We start from the raw sequence: 15,869 nt of genomic DNA, 5'->3' as shown, positions 1-15,869 counted from the left end.
GCAGATAGCTCGCAGGCAGAAAGGGCTAGCCTGGAAAGCTGTTGCTCAGCCTCATGTGCCCATGGCACTGCTCGCACAGAGGCACAGAGAATGGGGCTGCTTGCTTGTCTTGCCACCTCAAACTTCAAACATAGCTTAGGTGGTCCGTACCCGGCGCCTCCGGCAGGCCTGGTCCGACAATGCGAACGTCTGCAGATAGCTCGCAGGCAGAAAGAGCTAGCCTGGAAAGCTGTTGCTCAGCCTCATCTGCCCATGGCACTGCTCGCACGGAGGCACAGAGACTGGGGCTGCTTGCTTGTCTTGCCACCTCAAACTTCAAACGTAGATTTGGGTGTCCGTGCTGGGGGCCTCCGACAGCCCTGCTCCGACAATGCGAATATCTGCAGATAGCTCGCAGGAAGAAATATTTAGCTTGGAAAGCTGTTGCTCAGCGTCATCTGCCAATGGCACTGCTCGCACGGAGGCACAGAGACTGGGGCTGCTAGCTTGTCTTACCACCTGAAACTTCAAACGTAGCTTAGGTGGTTCGTGCCCGGCGCCTCCGGCAGGCCGGCTCTGACAATGCGAATATCTGGAGATAGCTCGCAGGAAGAAATACTTAGCTTGGAAAGCTGTTGCTCAGCCTCATCTGCCCAAGCACTGCTCGCACAGAGGCAGAGAGACTGGTGCTGATTGCTTGTCTTGCCATGTCAAACTTCAAACGTAGCTTTGGGGGTCCGTGCAGGGGCCCTCCGGCAACATTGCTCCCAAAATGCGAACGTCTGTAGATAGCTCGCAGTCAGAAAGAGCTAGCCTGGAAAGCTGTTGCTTAGCCTCATCTGCCCATGGCACAGCTCGCACAGAGGCAGAGAGACTGCGGCTGCTTGCTTGTCTTGCCACCTCAAACTTAAAACGTAGCTTTGGGAATCCGTGCAGGGGGGCTTCGGCAGCGCTGCTCCTACAATGCGAACATCTGCAGATAGCTCACAGCCAGAATTAGCTAGCCTGGAAAGCTGTTGCTCAGCCTCATCTGCCCATGGCACTGCTCGCACAGAGGCACAGAGACTGGGGCTGCTTGCTTGTCTTGCTCCCCTCAATCTTCCAACGTATCTTTGGTGTTTTGTGACGGGCTCCTCCGCCAGTCCTGCTCTTAAAATGCGAACGTCTGCAGATAGCTCGCAGCCAGAAAGGGCTAGCCTGGAAAGCTGTTGCTCAGCCTCATCTGCCCATGGCACTGCTCGCAAAAAGGCACAGAGACTGGGGCTGCTTGCTTGTCTTGCCAACTCAAACTTCAAGCGTAGTTTTGCGGTCTGTGCATGGGGCCTCCAACAGCCCTGCTCCGAAAATGCGAACGTCTGCAGATAGCTCGCAGGCAGAAAGAGCTAGCCTGGAAAGCTGTTGCTCAGCCTCATCTGCCCATGGCACTGCTCGCACAGAGGCACAGAGACTGGGGCTGCTTGCTTGTCTTGCCACCTCCAACTTCAAACGTAATTTTGGGTTCTCTGCCGTGGGACCTGTGGCAGCCCTGCTCTGAAAATGCGAACGTCTGCAGATAGCTCACAGGCAGAAAGGGCTAGCCTGGAAAGCTGTTGCTCAGCCTCATCTGCCCATGGCACTGCTCGCACGGAGGCACAGAGACTGGGGCTGCTTGCTTGTCTTACCACCTAACTTCAAAAGTATTTGAGGTGGTTCGTGACGATGGCCTGCGGCAGTCCTGCTCTGAAAAAGCGAACATCTGCATATAGCTCGCAGCCAGAAAGAGCTAGCCTGGAAAGCTGTTGCTCAGCCTCATCTGCCCATGGCACTGCTCAAACAGAGGCACAGAGACTGGGACTGCTTGCTTGTCTTACCACCTCAAACTTCAAACGTAGCTTAGGTGGTCCATGCCCGGCGCCTCCGGAAGGCCTGGTCCGACAATGCGAACGTCTGCAGATAGCTCGCAGGCAGAAATATTTAGCTTGGAAAGCTGTTGCTCACCCTCATCTGCCCATGGCACTGATCGCACTGAGGCACAGAGACTGGGGCTGCTTGATTGTCTTACCACATGAAACTTCAGACGTAACTTAGGTGGTTCGTGACCGGCGCCTCCGGCAGGCCTGCTCCAACAATGCGAACGTCTGCAGATAGCTCGCAGGAAGAAATACTTAGCTTGGAAAGCTGTTGCTCAGCCTCATCTGCCCATGGCACTGCTCGCACAGAGGCAAAGAGACTGGGGCTGCTTGCTTCTCTTGCCACCTCAAACTTAAAACATATATTTGGTGCTCCGTGATTGGGGCCTCGGGCAGACGTGCTCCGGAAATGCGAACGTCTGCAGATAGCTCGCAGCCAGAAAGACCTAGCCTGGAAAGCTGTTGCTCAGCCTCATCTGCCCATGGCACTGCTCGCACAGAGGCACAGAGACTGGGGCTGCTTGCTTGTCTTGCTCCCCTCAATCTTCAAACGTATCTTTGGTGTTTTGTGCCGGGCTCCTCCGCCAGTCCTGCTCTTAAAATGCGAACGTCTGCAGATAGCTCGCAGCCAGAAAGGGCTAACCTGGAAAGCTGTTGCTCAGCCTCATCTGCCCATGGCACTGCTCGCAAAAAGGCACAGAGACTGGGGCTGCTTGCTTGTCTTGCCAACTCAAACTTCAACCGTAGTTTTGCGGTCTGTGCATGGGGCCTCCAACAGCCCTGCTCCGAAAATGCGAACGTCTGCAGATAGCTCGCAGGCAGAAAGAGCTAGCCTGGAAAGCTGTTGCTCAGCCTCATCTGCCCATGGCACTGCTCGCACAGAGGCACAGAGACTGGGGCTGCTTGCTTATCTCGCCCCCTCAATCTTCAAACGTAGCTTATGTGTTTGGTGCCGGGCTCCTCCGCCAGTCCGGCTCTTAAAATGCGAACGTCTGCAGACAGCTCGCAGGCATAAAGAGCTAGGATGGAAAGCTGTTGCTCAGCCTCATCTGCCCATGGCACTGCTCGCACAGAGGCACAGAGACAAGGGGCTGCTTGCTTCTCTTGCCACCTCAAACTTCAAACATAAATTTGGTGGTCCGTGATTGGGGCCTCGGGCAGACGTGCTCCGGAAATGCGAACGTCTGCAGATAGCTCGCAGCCAGAAAGACCTAGCCTGGAAAGCTGTTGCTCAGCCTCATCTGCCCATGGCACTGCTCACACAGAGCCAGAAAGACTGGGGCTGCTTGCTTGTCTTGCCACCTCCAACTTCAAACGTAATTTTGGGGTCTCTGCCGTGGGACCTGTGGCAGCCCTGCTCTGAAAATGCGAACGTCTGCAGATAGCTCGCAGGCAGAAAGGGCAAGCCTGGAAAGCTGTTGCTCAGCCTCATGTGCCCATGGCACTGCTCGCACGGAGGCACAGAGACTGGGGCTGCTTGCTTGTCTTGCCACCTCAAACTTAAAAAGTAGCTATGGGAGTCCGTGCAGGGGGGCTCCGGCAGCGCTGCTCCTACAATGCTAACATCTGCAGATAGCTCACAGCCAGAATTAGCTAGCCTGGAAAACTGTTGCTCAGCCTCATCTGCCCTTGGCAGTGCTCGCACAGAGGCACAGAGACAAGGGGCTGCTTGCTTCTCTTGCCACCTAAAACTTCAAACATAAATTTGGTGGTCCGTGATTGGGGCCTCTGGCAGACTTGCTCCGGAAATGCGAAAGTCTGCAGATAGCTCGCAGCCAGAAAGAGCTAGCCTGGAAAGCTGTTGCTCAGCCTCATCTGCCCATGGCACTGCCCACACAGAGCCAGAAATACTGAGGCTGCTTGCTTGTCTTGCCACCTCAAACTTCAAACGTAATTTTGGGGTCTCTGCTTGGGGCCTCCGGCAGCCCTGTTGCGAAAATGCGAACGGCTGCAGATAGCTCGCAGGCAGAAAGAGCTAGCCTGGAAAGCTGTTGCTCAGCCTCATCTGCCCATGCCACTGCTCGCACAGAGGCACAGAGACTGGGGCTGCTTGCTTGTCTTGCCCTCTCAATCTTCAAACGTAGCTTTGGTGTTTGGTTCCGGGCTCCTCCGCCAGTCCTGCTCTTAAAATGCGAACGTCTGCAGATAGCTCGCAGGCAGAAAGAGCTAGCCTGGAAAGCTGTTGCTCAGCCTCATCTGCCCATGGCACTGCTCGCACAGAGGCACAGAGACTGGGGCTGCTTGCTTGTCTTACCACCTCAAACTTCAAACGTAGCTTACGTGGTCCGTGCCCGGCGCCTCCGGAAGGCCTGGTCCGACAATGCGAACGTCTTCAGATATCTCGCAGGCAGAAACATTTAGCTTGGAAATCTGTTGGTCAGCCTCATCTGCCCATGGCACTGCTCGCACCGAGGCACAGAGACTGGGGCTGCTTGCTTGTCTTGCCATGTCAAACTTCAAACGTAGCTTTGGGGATCCGTGCAGGGGGCCTCTGGCAACCCTGCTCCCAAAATGCGAACGTCTGTAGATAGCTCGCAAACACAAAGAGCTAGCCTGGAAAGCTGTTGCTCACCCACATCTGCCCATGGCACTGCTCGCACAGAGGCACAGAGACTGGGGCTGCTTGCTTGTCTTGCCCCCTCAATCTTCAAACGTAGCTTTGGTGTTTGGTGCCGGGCTCCTCCGAAATTCCTCCTCTTAAAATGCGAACGTCTGCAGATAGCTCGCAGCCAGAAAGAGCTAGCCTGGAAAGCTGTTGCTCAGCCTCATCTGCCCATGGCACTGCTCGCACAGAGGCACAGAGACTGGGGCTGCTTGCTTGTCTTGCCACCTCAAACTTAAAACGTAGCTATGGGAGTCCGTGCAGGGGGGCTCCAGCAGCGCTGCTCCTACAATGCTAACATCTGCAGATAGCTCACAGCCAGAATTAGCTAGCCTGGAAAGCTGTTGCTCAGCCTCATCTGCCCATGGCACTGCTCGCACAGAGGCACAGAGACTGGGGCTGCTTGCTTATATCGCCCCCTCAATCTTCAAACGTAGCTTATGTGTTTGGTGCCGGGCTCCTCTGCCAGTCCGGCTCTTAAAATGCGAACGTCTGCAGACAGCTCTCAGGCATAAAGAGCTAGCCTGGAAAGCTGTTTCTCAGCCTCATCTGCCCATGGCACTGATCGCACAGAGGCACAGAGACTGGGGCTGCTTGCTTGTCTTACCACCTGAAACTTCAGATGTAACTTAGGTGGTTCGTGCCCGGCGCCTCCGGCAGGCCTGCTCCAACAATGCGAACGTCTGCAGATAGCTCGCAGGAAGAAATACTTAGCTTGGAAAGCTGTTGCTCAGCCTCATCTGCCCATGGCACTGCTCGCACAGAGGCAAAGAGACTGGGGCTGCTTGCTTCTCTTGCCACCTCAAACTTCAAACATATATTTGGTGCTCCGTGATTGGGGCCTCGGGCAGACGTGCTCCGGAAATGCGAACGTCTGCAGATAGCTCGCAGCCAGAAAGAGCTAGCCTGGAAAGCTGTTGCTCAGCCTCATCTGCCATGGCACTGCCCACACAGATCCATAAATACTGGGGCTGCTTGCTTGTCTTGCCCCCTCAAACTTCAAAAGTAGATTTGGGAGTCCGTGCAGGGGGGCTCCGGCAGCGCTGCTCCTACAATGCTAACATCTGCAGATAGCTCACAGCCAGAAATAGCTAGCCTGGAAAGCTGTTGCTCAGCCTCATCTGCCCATGGCACTGCTCGCACAGAGGCACAGAGACTGGGGCTGCTTGCTTGTCTTGCTCCCCTCAATCTTCAAAAGTATCTTTGGTGTTTTGTGCCGGGCTCCTCCGCCAGTCCTGCTCTTAAAATGCGAACGTCTGCAGATAGCTCGCAGCCAGAAAGGGCTAGCCTGGAAAGCTGTTGCTCAGCCTCATCTGCCCATGGCACTGCTCGCAAAAAGGCACAGAGACTGGGGCTGCTTGCTTGTCTTGCCACCTCAAACTTCAACCGTAGTTTTGCGGTCTGTGCATGGGGCCTCCAACAGCCCTGCTCCGAAAATGCGAACGTCTGCAGATAGCTCGCAGGCAGAAAGAGCTAGCCTGGAAAGCTGTTGCTCAGCCTCATCTGCCCATGGCACTGCTCGCACAGAGGCACAGAGACTGGGACTGCTTGCTTGTCTTGCTCCCCTCAATCTTCAAACGTAGCTTAGGTGTTTCGTGCCGGGCTCCTCCGCCAGTCCTGCTCTTAATATGCGAACGTCTGCAGATAGCTCGCAGCCAGAAAGACCTAGCCTGGAAAGCTGTTGCTCAGCCTCATCTGCCCATGGCACTGCTCACACAGAGCCAGAAAGACTGGGGCTGCTTGCTTGTCTTGCCACCTTCAACTTCAAACGTAATTTTGGGGTCTCAGCCGTGGGACCTGTGGCAGCCCTGCTCTGAAAATGCGAACGTCTGCAGATAGCTCGCAGGCAGAAAGGGCAAGCCTGGAAAGCTGTTGCTCAGCCTCATGTGCCCATGGCACTGCTCGCACGGAGGCACAGAGACTGGGGCTGCTTGCTTGTCTTGTCACCTCAAACTTCAAACGTAGTTTCTGGGGTCTTTGCATGGGGCCTCCAGCAGCCCTGCTCCAAAAACGCGAACGTCTGCAGATAGATCGCAGACAGAAAGACCTAGCCTGGAAAGCTGTTGCTCAGCCTAATCTGCCCATGGCACTGCTCGCACGGAGGCACAGAGACTGGGGCTGCTTGCTTGTCTTACCACCTAACTTCAAAAGTATTTGAGGTGGTTCGTGACGATGGCCTGCGGCAGTCCTGCTCTGAAAAAGCGAACATCTGCATATAGCTCGCAGCCAGAAAGAGCTAGCCTGGAAAGCTGTTGCTCAGCCTCATCTGCCCATGGCACTGCTCAAACAGAGGCACAGAGACTGGGACTGCTTGCTTGTCTTACCACCTCAAACTTCAAACGTAGCTTAGGTGGTCCATGCCCGGCGCCTCCGGAAGGCCTGGTCCGACAATGCGAACGTCTGCAGATAGCTCGCAGGCAGAAATATTTAGCTTGGAAAGCTGTTGCTCACCCTCATCTGCCCATGGCACTGATCGCACTGAGGCACAGAGACTGGGGCTGCTTGATTGTCTTACCACATGAAACTTCAGACGTAACTTAGGTGGTTCGTGACCGGCGCCTCCGGCAGGCCTGCTCCAACAATGCGAACGTCTGCAGATAGCTCGCAGGAAGAAATACTTAGCTTGGAAAGCTGTTGCTCAGCCTCATCTGCCCATGGCACTGCTCGCACAGAGGCAAAGAGACTGGGGCTGCTTGCTTCTCTTGCCACCTCAAACTTAAAACATATATTTGGTGCTCCGTGATTGGGGCCTCGGGCAGACGTGCTCCGGAAATGCGAACGTCTGCAGATAGCTCGCAGCCAGAAAGACCTAGCCTGGAAAGCTGTTGCTCAGCCTCATCTGCCCATGGCACTGCTCGCACAGAGGCACAGAGACTGGGGCTGCTTGCTTGTCTTGCTCCCCTCAATCTTCAAACGTATCTTTGGTGTTTTGTGCCGGGCTCCTCCGCCAGTCCTGCTCTTAAAATGCGAACGTCTGCAGATAGCTCGCAGCCAGAAAGGGCTAACCTGGAAAGCTGTTGCTCAGCCTCATCTGCCCATGGCACTGCTCGCAAAAAGGCACAGAGACTGGGGCTGCTTGCTTGTCTTGCCAACTCAAACTTCAACCGTAGTTTTGCGGTCTGTGCATGGGGCCTCCAACAGCCCTGCTCCGAAAATGCGAACGTCTGCAGATAGCTCGCAGGCAGAAAGAGCTAGCCTGGAAAGCTGTTGCTCAGCCTCATCTGCCCATGGCACTGCTCGCACAGAGGCACAGAGACTGGGGCTGCTTGCTTATCTCGCCCCCTCAATCTTCAAACGTAGCTTATGTGTTTGGTGCCGGGCTCCTCCGCCAGTCCGGCTCTTAAAATGCGAACGTCTGCAGACAGCTCGCAGGCATAAAGAGCTAGGATGGAAAGCTGTTGCTCAGCCTCATCTGCCCATGGCACTGCTCGCACAGAGGCACAGAGACAAGGGGCTGCTTGCTTCTCTTGCCACCTCAAACTTCAAACATAAATTTGGTGGTCCGTGATTGGGGCCTCGGGCAGACGTGCTCCGGAAATGCGAACGTCTGCAGATAGCTCGCAGCCAGAAAGACCTAGCCTGGAAAGCTGTTGCTCAGCCTCATCTGCCCATGGCACTGCTCACACAGAGCCAGAAAGACTGGGGCTGCTTGCTTGTCTTGCCACCTCCAACTTCAAACGTAATTTTGGGGTCTCTGCCGTGGGACCTGTGGCAGCCCTGCTCTGAAAATGCGAACGTCTGCAGATAGCTCGCAGGCAGAAAGGGCTAGCCTGGAAAGCTGTTGCTCAGCCTCATGTGCCCATGGCACTGCTCGCACGGAGGCACAGAGACTGGGGCTGCTTGCTTGTCTTGCCACCTCAAACTTAAAAAGTAGCTATGGGAGTCCGTGCAGGGGGGCTCCGGCAGCGCTGCTCCTACAATGCTAACATCTGCAGATAGCTCACAGCCAGAATTAGCTAGCCTGGAAAACTGTTGCTCAGCCTCATCTGCCCTTGGCAGTGCTCGCACAGAGGCACAGAGACAAGGGGCTGCTTGCTTCTCTTGCCACCTAAAACTTCAAACATAAATTTGGTGGTCCGTGATTGGGGCCTCTGGCAGACTTGCTCCGGAAATGCGAAAGTCTGCAGATAGCTCGCAGCCAGAAAGAGCTAGCCTGGAAAGCTGTTGCTCAGCCTCATCTGCCCATGGCACTGCCCACACAGAGCCAGAAATACTGAGGCTGCTTGCTTGTCTTGCCACCTCAAACTTCAAACGTAATTTTGGGGTCTCTGCTTGGGGCCTCCGGCAGCCCTGTTGCGAAAATGCGAACGGCTGCAGATAGCTCGCAGGCAGAAAGAGCTAGCCTGGAAAGCTGTTGCTCAGCCTCATCTGCCCATGCCACTGCTCGCACAGAGGCACAGAGACTGGGGCTGCTTGCTTGTCTTGCCCTCTCAATCTTCAAACGTAGCTTTGGTGTTTGGTTCCGGGCTCCTCCGCCAGTCCTGCTCTTAAAATGCGAACGTCTGCAGATAGCTCGCAGGCAGAAAGAGCTAGCCTGGAAAGCTGTTGCTCAGCCTCATCTGCCCATGGCACTGCTCGCACAGAGGCACAGAGACTGGGGCTGCTTGCTTGTCTTACCACCTCAAACTTCAAACGTAGCTTACGTGGTCCGTGCCCGGCGCCTCCGGAAGGCCTGGTCCGACAATGCGAACGTCTTCAGATATCTCGCAGGCAGAAACATTTAGCTTGGAAATCTGTTGGTCAGCCTCATCTGCCCATGGCACTGCTCGCACCGAGGCACAGAGACTGGGGCTGCTTGCTTGTCTTGCCATGTCAAACTTCAAACGTAGCTTTGGGGATCCGTGCAGGGGGCCTCTGGCAACCCTGCTCCCAAAATGCGAACGTCTGTAGATAGCTCGCAAACACAAAGAGCTAGCCTGGAAAGCTGTTGCTCACCCACATCTGCCCATGGCACTGCTCGCACAGAGGCACAGAGACTGGGGCTGCTTGCTTGTCTTGCCCCCTCAATCTTCAAACGTAGCTTTGGTGTTTGGTGCCGGGCTCCTCCGAAATTCCTCCTCTTAAAATGCGAACGTCTGCAGATAGCTCGCAGCCATAAAGAGCTAGCCTGGAAAGCTGTTGCTCAGCCTCATCTGCCCATGGCACTGCTCGCACAGAGGCACAGAGACTGGGGCTGCTTGCTTGTCTTGCCACCTCAAACTTAAAACGTAGCTATGGGAGTCCGTGCAGGGGGGCTCCAGCAGCGCTGCTCCTACAATGCTAACATCTGCAGATAGCTCACAGCCAGAATTAGCTAGCCTGGAAAGCTGTTGCTCAGCCTCATCTGCCCATGGCACTGCTCGCACAGAGGCACAGAGACTGGGGCTGCTTGCTTATATCGCCCCCTCAATCTTCAAACGTAGCTTATGTGTTTGGTGCCGGGCTCCTCTGCCAGTCCGGCTCTTAAAATGCGAACGTCTGCAGACAGCTCTCAGGCATAAAGAGCTAGCCTGGAAAGCTGTTTCTCAGCCTCATCTGCCCATGGCACTGATCGCACAGAGGCACAGAGACTGGGGCTGCTTGATTGTCTTACCACCTGAAACTTCAGATGTAACTTAGGTGGTTCGTGCCCGGCGCCTCCGGCAGGCCTGCTCCAACAATGCGAACGTCTGCAGATAGCTCGCAGGAAGAAATACTTAGCTTGGAAAGCTGTTGCTCAGCCTCATCTGCCCATGGCACTGCTCGCACAGAGGCAAAGAGACTGGGGCTGCTTGCTTCTCTTGCCACCTCAAACTTCAAACATATATTTGGTGCTCCGTGATTGGGGCCTCGGGCAGACGTGCTCCGGAAATGCGAACGTCTGCAGATAGCTCGCAGCCAGAAAGAGCTAGCCTGGAAAGCTGTTGCTCAGCCTCATCTGCCATGGCACTGCCCACACAGATCCATAAATACTGGGGCTGCTTGCTTGTCTTGCCCCCTCAAACTTCAAAAGTAGATTTGGGAGTCCGTGCAGGGGGGCTCCGGCAGCGCTGCTCCTACAATGCTAACATCTGCAGATAGCTCACAGCCAGAAATAGCTAGCCTGGAAAGCTGTTGCTCAGCCTCATCTGCCCATGGCACTGCTCGCACAGAGGCACAGAGACTGGGGCTGCTTGCTTGTCTTGCTCCCCTCAATCTTCAAAAGTATCTTTGGTGTTTTGTGCCGGGCTCCTCCGCCAGTCCTGCTCTTAAAATGCGAACGTCTGCAGATAGCTCGCAGCCAGAAAGGGCTAGCCTGGAAAGCTGTTGCTCAGCCTCATCTGCCCATGGCACTGCTCGCAAAAAGGCACAGAGACTGGGGCTGCTTGCTTGTCTTGCCACCTCAAACTTCAACCGTAGTTTTGCGGTCTGTGCATGGGGCCTCCAACAGCCCTGCTCCGAAAATGCGAACGTCTGCAGATAGCTCGCAGGCAGAAAGAGCTAGCCTGGAAAGCTGTTGCTCAGCCTCATCTGCCCATGGCACTGCTCGCACAGAGGCACAGAGACTGGGACTGCTTGCTTGTCTTGCTCCCCTCAATCTTCAAACGTAGCTTAGGTGTTTCGTGCCGGGCTCCTCCGCCAGTCCTGCTCTTAATATGCGAACGTCTGCAGATAGCTCGCAGCCAGAAAGACCTAGCCTGGAAAGCTGTTGCTCAGCCTCATCTGCCCATGGCACTGCTCACACAGAGCCAGAAAGACTGGGGCTGCTTGCTTGTCTTGCCACCTTCAACTTCAAACGTAATTTTGGGGTCTCAGCCGTGGGACCTGTGGCAGCCCTGCTCTGAAAATGCGAACGTCTGCAGATAGCTCGCAGGCAGAAAGGGCAAGCCTGGAAAGCTGTTGCTCAGCCTCATGTGCCCATGGCACTGCTCGCACGGAGGCACAGAGACTGGGGCTGCTTGCTTGTCTTGTCACCTCAAACTTCAAACGTAGTTTCTGGGGTCTTTGCATGGGGCCTCCAGCAGCCCTGCTCCAAAAACGCGAACGTCTGCAGATAGATCGCAGACAGAAAGACCTAGCCTGGAAAGCTGTTGCTCAGCCTAATCTGCCCATGGCACTGCTCGCAAAAAGGCACAGAGACTGGGGCTGCTTGCTTGTCTTGCCACCTCAAACTTCAACCGTAGTTTGGCGGTCTGTGCATGGGGCCTCCAACAGCCCTGCTCCGAAAATGCGAACGTCTGCAGATAGCTCGCAGGCAGAAAGAGCTAGCCTGGAAAGCTGTTGCTCAGCCTCATCTGCCCATGGCACTGCTCGCACAGAGGCACAGAGACTGGGGCTGCTGGCTTGTCTTGCCCCCTGAATCTTCAAACGTAGCTTTGGTGTTTGGTGCCGGGCTCCTCCGCCAGTCCTGCTCTTAAAATGCGAACGTCTGCAGATAGCTCGCAGCCAGAAAGAGCTAGCCTGGAAAGCTGTTGCTCAGCCTCATCTGCCCATGGCACTGCTCGCACAGAGGCACAGAGACTGGGGCTGCTTGCTTGTCTTGCCACCTAACTTCAAAAGTATTTGAGGTGGTTCGTGACGATGGACTGCGGCAGTCCTGCTCTGAAAAAGCGAACATCTGCATATAGCTCGCAGGAAGAAAGATCTAGCCTGGAAAGCTGTTGCTCAGCCTCATCTGCCCATGGCACTGCTCGCACAGAGGCACAGAGACTGGGGCTGCTTGCTTGTCTTACCACCTCAAACTTCAAACGTAGCTTACGTGGTCCGTGCCCGGCGCCTCTGGAAGGCCTGGTCCGACAATGCGAACGTCTTCAGATATCTCGCAGGCAGAAACATTTAGCTTGGAAATCTGTTGGTCAGCCTCATCTGCCCATGGCACTGCTCGCACCGAGGCACAGAGACTGGGGCTGCTTGCTTTTCTTGCCACCTCAAACTTCAAACGTAGATTTGGGTGTCCGTGCTGGGGGCCTCCGACAGCCCTGCTCCGACAATGCGAATATCTGCAGATAGCTCGCAGGAAGAAATATTTAGCTTCGAAAGCTGTTGCTCAGCGTCATCTGCCCATGGCACTGCTCGCACGGAGGCACAGAGACTGGGGCTGCTAGCTTGTCTTACCACCTGAAACTTCAAACGTAGCTTAGGTGGTTCGTGCCCGGCGCCTCCGGCAGGCCGGCTCTGACAATGCGAATATCTGGAGATACCTCGCAGGAAGAAATACTTAGCTTGGAAAGCTGTTGCTCAGCCTCATCTGCCCATGGCACTGCTCGCACAGAGGCAAAGAGACTGGGGCTGCTTGCTTGTCTTGCCATGTCAAACTTCAAACGTAGCTTTGGGGGTCCGTGCAGGGGCCCTCCGGCAACATTGCTCCCAAAATGCGAACGTCTGTAGATAGCTCGCAGTCAGAAAGAGCTAGCCTGGAAAGCTGTTGCTTAGCCTCATCTGCCCATGGCACAGCTCGCACAGAGGCACAGAGACTGGGGCTGCTTGCTTGTCTTGCTCCCCTCAATCTTCCAACGTATCTTTGGTGTTTTGTGCCGGGCTCCTCCGCCAGTCCTGCTCTTAAAATGCGAACGTCTGCGGATAGCTCGCAGCCAGAAAGGGCTAGCCTGGAAAGCTGTTGCTCAGCCTCATCTGCCCATGGCACTGCTCGCAAAAAGGCACAGAGACTGGGGCTGCTTGCTTGTCTTGCCAACTCAAACTTCAAGCGTAGATTTGCGGTCTGTGCATGGGGCCTCCAACAGCCCTGCTCCGAAAATGCGAACGTCTGCAGATAGCTCGCAGGCAGAAAGAGCTAGCCTGGAAAGCTGTTGCTCAGCCTCATCTGCCCATGGCACTGCTCGCACAGAGGCACAGAGACTGGGGCTGCTTGCTTATCTCGTCCCCTCATTCTTCAAACGTAGCTTATGTGTTTGGTGCCGGGCTCCTCCGCCAGTCCGGCTCTTAAAATGCGAACGTCTGCAGACAGCTCGCAGGCATAAAGAGCTAGCCTGGAAAGCTGTTGCTCAGCCTCATCTGCCCATGGCACTGCTCGCACAGAGGCACAGAGACAAGGGGCTGCTTGCTTCTCTTGCCACCTCAAACTTCAAACATAAATTTGGTGGTCCGTGATTGGGGCATCGGGCAGACGTGCTCCGGAAATGCGAACGTCTGCAGATAGCTCGCAGCCAGAAAGACCTAGCCTGGAAAGCTGTTGCTCAGCCTCATCTGCCCATGGCACTGCTCACACAGAGCCAGAAAGACTGGGGCTGCTTGCTTGTCTTGCCACCTCCAACTTCAAACGTAATTTTGGGGTCTCTGACGTGGGACCTGTGGCAGCCCTGCTCTGAAAATGCGAACGTCTGCAGATAGCTCGCAGGCAGAAAGGGCTAGCCTGGAAAGCTGTTGCTCAGCCTCATGTGCCCATGGCACTGCTCGCACGGAGGCACAGAGACTGGGGCTGCTTGCTTGTCTTACCACCTCAAACTTAAAACGTAGCTTAGGTGGTCCGTACCAGGCGCCTCTGGCAGGCCTGGTACGACAATGCGAACGTCTGCAGATAGCTCGCAGGAAGAAATACATAGCTTGGAAAGCTGTTGCTCAGCCTCATCTGCCCATGGCACTGCTCGCACGGAGGCACAGAGACTGGGGCTGCTTGCTTGTCTTGTCACATCAAACTTCAAACGTAGTTTTTGGGGTCTGTGCATGGGGCCTCAAGCAGCCCTGCTCCAAAAACGCGAACGTCTGCAGATAGATCGCAGACAGAAAGAGCTAGCCTGGAAAGCTGTTGCTCAGCCTCATCTGCCCATGGCACTGCTCGCAAAAAGGCACAGAGACTGGGGCTGCTTGCTTGTCTTACCACCTCAAACTTCAAACGTAGCTTAGGTGGTCCATGCCCGGCGCCTCCGGAAGGCCTGGTCCAACAATGCGAACGTCTGCAGATAGCTCGCAGGCAGAAACATTTAGCTTGGAAAGCTGTTGCTCACCCTCATCTGCCCATGGCACTGATCGCACAGAGGCACAGAGACTGGGGCTGCTTGATTGTCTTACCACATGAAACTTCAGACGTAACTTAGGTGGTTCGTGACCGGCGCCTCCGGCAGGCCTGCTCCAACAATGCGAACGTCTGCAGATAGCTCGCAGGAAGAAATACTTAGCTTGGAAAGCTGTTGCTCAGCCTCATCTGCCCATGGCACTGCTCGCACAGAGGCAAAGAGACTGGGGCTGCTTGCTTGTCTTGCCACCTCAAACTTCAACCGTAGTTTTGCGGTCTGTGCATGGGGCCTCCAACAGCCCTGCTCCGAAAATGCGAACGTCTGCAGATAGCTCACAGCCAGAATTAGCTAGCCTGGAAAGCTGTTGCTCAGCCTCATCTGCCCATGGCACTGCTCGCACAGAGGCACAGAGACTGGGGCTGCTTGCTTATCTCGCCCCCTCAATCTTCAAACGTAACTTAGGTGTTTGGTGCCGGGCTCCTCCGCCAGTCCTGCTCTTAAAATGCGAACGTCTGCAGACAGCTCGCAGGCATAAAGAGCTAGCCTGGAAAGCTGTTTCTCAGCCTCATCTGCCCATGGCACTGATCGCACAGAGGCACAGAGACTGGGGCTGCTTGATTGTCTTACCACCTGAAACTTCAGATGTAACTTAGGTGGTTCGTGCCCGGCGCCTCCGGCAGGCCTGCTCCAACAATGCGAACGTCTGCAGATAGCTCGCAGGAAGAAATACTTAGCTTGGAAAGCTGTTGCTCAGCCTCATCTGCCCATGGCACTGCTCGCACAGAGGCAAAGAGACTGGGGCTGCTTGCTTCTCTTGCTACCTCAAACTTCAAACATATATTTGGTGCTCCGTGATTGGGGCCTCGGGCAGACGTGCTCCGGAAATGCGAACGTCTGCAGATAGCTCGCAGCCAGAAAGAGCTAGCCTGGAAAGCTGTTGCTCAGCCTCATCTGCCCATGGCACTGCCCACACAGAGCCAGAAATACTGGGGCTGCTTGCTTGTCTTGCCCCCTCAAAGTTCAAAAGTAGATTTGGGAGTCCGTGCAGGGGGGCTCCGGCAGCGCTGCTCCTACAATGCTAACATCTGCAGATAGCTCACAGCCAGAATTAGCTAGCCTGGAAAGCTGTTGCTCAGCCTCATCTGCCCATGGCACTGCTCGCACAGAGGCACAGAGACTGGGGCTGCTTGCTTGTCTTGCTCCCCTCAATCTTCAAACGTATCTTTGGTGTTTTGTGCCGGGCTCCTCCGCCAGTCCTGCTCTTAAAATGCGAACGTCTGCAGATAGCTCGCAGCCAGAAAGGGCTAGCCTGGAAAGCTGTTGCTCAGCCTCATGTGCCCATGGCACTGCTCGCACGGAGGCACAGAGACTGGGGCTGCTTGCTTGTCTTGGCACCTCAAACTTCAAACGTAGTTTCTGGGGTCTTTGCATGGGGCCTCCAGCAGCCCTGCTCCAAAAACGCGAACGTCTGCAGATAGATCGCAGACAGAA

The sequence above is a fragment of the Opisthocomus hoazin genome, chromosome 22 (genome assembly GCF_030867145.1).
Source record: "Opisthocomus hoazin isolate bOpiHoa1 chromosome 22, bOpiHoa1.hap1, whole genome shotgun sequence".
In the NCBI taxonomy this organism is placed as follows: Eukaryota; Metazoa; Chordata; class Aves; order Opisthocomiformes; family Opisthocomidae; genus Opisthocomus; species Opisthocomus hoazin.
Note: the sequence above shows the minus strand (reverse complement) of the source record.